The sequence below is a fragment of the Sorghum bicolor genome, chromosome 3, assembly GCF_000003195.3.
Source record: "Sorghum bicolor cultivar BTx623 chromosome 3, Sorghum_bicolor_NCBIv3, whole genome shotgun sequence".
Lineage (NCBI taxonomy): Eukaryota > Viridiplantae > Streptophyta > Magnoliopsida > Poales > Poaceae > Sorghum > Sorghum bicolor.
Genome location: NC_012872.2, coordinates 33,929,181 through 33,933,411, shown reverse-complemented (window position 1 = coordinate 33,933,411; position 4,231 = coordinate 33,929,181).

The following is a 4,231-nucleotide window of genomic DNA, read 5'->3' as shown; positions in this document are numbered from 1 at the left end:
GAAGCTCGGTTCGGTCTGTTTGGAGATAGTGCTAATCTTGATGCAAGATAGGTGCACGGTTTGCATGGAACATACGATATGGTCAAAAATCAATTAGGATGCATCTGAGATAACTTCTTGATGATGTGTGTCATATGGAATCTTGCTTCGGTTTATTTAGAGACAGTGTTAGGTAGAAGACATGTGCACGGTTTACGCCTAATGCACCATTGAAAGCCCTAGTTTTGTTTTGGATAATTGATGAAACCCTAGTACTAACCTCTATACTAAGTGTGTGTAGACTTAATGAGGTTGGTACATGCCAAGCGATGGAGCAAGTGATGATCATGGTGACGATGGTGATGACCACAAGATGATCAAGTGCTCAACATGGAAAAGAAGAAAGAGAAAAACAAAACCCTATGGAGATCAAGGCAAAGGTATTGCTTAGGGTTTTGGTTTTGGTGATCAAGACACCATAGAGGGTGTGATCACATTTAGGATAGATAGCCGTACTATAAAGAGGGGAATTCTTTAGCTAAGCGGTTATCAAGTGCCACTAGGTGTCATTGTTCATGTGCATGCATTTAGAACCTAGTGAGCTATCTTAACTCCTTCGAAGAAAATGTTTGTGAAAATGCTAACACACGTGCACATGTTGGTTTACACGTTGTGGTGTTGGCACACTTTGAGAAGGAGCTGAAGTTTGAAGGGTAGAGAGAGGATGGGTTCCTCTCCCCCTCCCGCCGAGCTTACTCTTGAAGAGGTGCATGATGTTGAGTTTGATGAAACCAATGGCTCTCAAGAGGAAGAAGAGAATCTAGATGATGTGAGAGGCACTCAATTGGCCGATGCAATGAAGAATATGGATATTAGTGATTTAAGGCCTAGAGAGGTGATTGATGTTGAAGATGACAAAAATCAAGTGCTTCCTACCTCTAGCGTGCAAGCTAGTGGTTCTCATGATCAAAATCAAGCTAGTACAAGTGGTACTCAAGTGCAAGATCAACAAGGTAGTACATCATCTCATGATCAACCAAGTGCAAGCAATCAAGTGCAAATACTCCAACCAACAAATATTGCAAGAGATCATCCATTGGATCATATCATAGGTGACATTCAAAGAGGAGTGCAAACTAGATCAAGATTAGCATCATTTTGTGAGCATTTCTCCTTTGTGTCTCACATTGAGCCAAAGAAGATTGATGAAGCATTGAGAGATGTGTATTGGGTTAATGCTATGCATGAAGAGCTTAACAATTTCAAGAGAAATCAAGTATGGGAATTAGTTGAGAGGCATAGTGATCATAATGTCATTGGCACTAGATGGGTCTTTTGCAACAAACAAGATCAAGATGGGATAGTTGTAAGAAACAAAGCAAGATTGGTAGCACAAGGCTATACTCAAGTTGAAGGTCTTGACTTTGGTGAAACATATGCCCCGGTTGTAAGATTGCAAGCTCGGCGGGATTTGGCGCTTTTCGAGAAAATGAAGTGCATATTTTTCTATTACGCCGGTGGGAAGTTTGGAGAAGTCACGGGAGTGCACCGGACACTCTGCGCGGAGGCACCGGACGCTGGCCTTTAGCGTCCGGTGTGCTGTCGGGTGTAGCAGAGTGCACCGGACGCACCGGAGAGAGTCCGGTGCCCAGCGTCCGGTGTGCAGGCAGTTTTGCGACCTTCTCTGCGCATGAGTCCGGTGAGCACCGGACGCTACCGGTGCTTAGCGTCCGGTGACCCGTAGGATTGCGGAACTCTCTGCGCACGCATCCGGTGCCAACTTGCTCAGCATCCGGTGCACTGCAGGTGACCGTTAGACTATGACACGAGAATTTGAAAAGGTGACACGTGGCTGACGTTGGAGCACCGGACGCAGGTGTTGAACGTCCGGTGCCCCTTTAAGAGCGTCCGGTGACCCCGAGTTTTGCCCAGTGAAAGAGCCAATGGCTCTATTTGTTTGAGGGGCTATAAATACGTGTTTGGCCGGCTTGGGGCACATACTCTCTTGGCATTCTAGCATACATAACATCCTTGTGAGCCTAAGCAAACACCTCCCACTCATCTCCTTCATAGATTAAACATCTTTGTGAGATTGGGAGTGATTCCAAGAGCATTTGCTTGAGTGATTGCATCTAGTGGCACTTCGAAATCGTTCTAGCTGCGGTTTTCTTGTTACTCTTGGTGGTTGCCGCCACCTAGACGGCTTGGAGCAGTGGAGGAGCATTGGCACGAGTTGGTGATTGTTCGTGGCCATCTCCCGGTGATTGTGAGGGGTCTTGTACCTTCCCCGGCGGAGAACCAAAAGGTAACTCTAGTAAAGTGCTCGTGCCATTGAGTTACCTCACTTGTGGGTAGGTTCTTGTGGTGTCCTAGTGAGGACGAGGTTCGTGCTACACCTCTTAGCCACCGAACCACCAAGTGTTGGTCGACACAACGGGGACGTAGCGTGCCGGCAAGCACGTGAACCTCAGGAGAAAATCATGTGTCTCCATTGGGATTGTACTTTGGATTTCTCTCGGTGATTGGACTTCATCTTATTGATTGGTTCATCCCCTCTACACGGCGGTATAAAGATCAAACCATCTCTTTTCACATTCCCGCAAACTAGAGTAGCTTACTTACTTGTATAGAAACTTTAGGTAGCTTTCTAATGTAAGTAGTGACATAGCTCTTGTGTGCCTAGTGGTTATATTAACTAGAATCGTTGGACAGGTAGCTTGCAAACACCTCATTAGAGCTAGAGCAAAAAGCTTCGCTTTGTGTTTTACTAACCACTTGCTCTAGTGAGTTTTGTAGAATTTTTAAATAGGCTATTCACCCCCCTGTAGCCATATTAATAGGACCTTTCAACCATAGGCTAAGAAACATTTTTAGACGCATCCGATGGTACTCGTAGTTGAAGAGGCTCAAGTGGAGGCTCGATTTGGTCTGTTCAGATATAGTGCTAATCTGATGCAAGATAGTTGCACAGTTTGCATGGAACGTACCATATGTTAAGATATCAATTTGGACGCACCCAATGGAACTTCTAGATGACGTGTGTCATATGGAATCTTACTTCGGTCTGTTTGGAGACAATGTTAGTTTCGGTGCAAGATAGGTGCATAATTTGTGCCTAGTGCACCATAGTCTAAGAAACCATTTTTGACGTACCTGTTTGTACTCCTAGATGAAGAGGCTCAAGTGGAAGCTCGGTTCGGTCTGTTTGGAGATAGTGCTAATCTTGATGCAAGATAGGTGCACGGTCTACATGGAACATACGATATGGTCAGAAATCAATTAGGATGCATCTAATATAACTTCTTGATGATGTGTGTCATATGGAATCTTGCTTCAGTTTATTTAGAGACTGTTAGTTTTGGTAGAAGACATGTGCACGGTTTACGCCTAATGCACCATAGGCTAAGAATCCATTTTGGAAGCACTTGTTTGTACTTCGGTGAACAGGCTCAAGTGGAAGCTCGGTTTGATCTGTTTGGAGATAGTGCTAACCTTGATGCAAGATAGGTGCATGATTTGAAAGAAACATACCATATGCTTAGAAATAAATTTGGACGCACCCAATGGAACTCCTAGATGACATGTGTCATATGGAATCTTGCTTTGGTCCATTTGTAGACATTGTAAGTTTTAGTGCAAGACAGGTGCACAGTTTGCGCCTAATGCACCATAGTCTAAGAAACCATTTTGGACGCATTATTTGGTACTCCTGGGTGAAGAGGCTTGCTTGGTTCGGTCAATTTGGAGATAGTGCTAATCCTTATGCAAGGTAGGTGCATGGTTTGCATGGAACATATCATAGCTTGGAAATAAATTTAGATTTACCCGATGGAACTCCTAGATGACGTGTGTCATATGGAATATCGCTGTGGTCCATTTGGAAATATTGTTAGTTTCGGTGCAAGTTAGGTGCACAGTTTGCACCTAATGCACCATAGTCTAAGAAACCATTTTGAACACACTTGTTGGTACTCCTAGGTGAAGGAGCTCAAGTGGATGCTCGGTTCGGTCTGTTTGGAGATAGTGCTAATATTAATGCAAGATAGGTGCACAGTTTGCATGGAACATACCAAATGCTTGGAAATCAATTTGGACGCACATGATGGAACTCCTAGATGACGTGTGTCATACGAAATCTTGCTTTGATCTGTTTGGAGACAGTGTTAGTTTCGGTGCAAGATAGGTGCAAGGTTTGCACATATGCAGCATGATGACGTGTGTCATACAAAATCTTGCTTTGGTCTATTTGGAG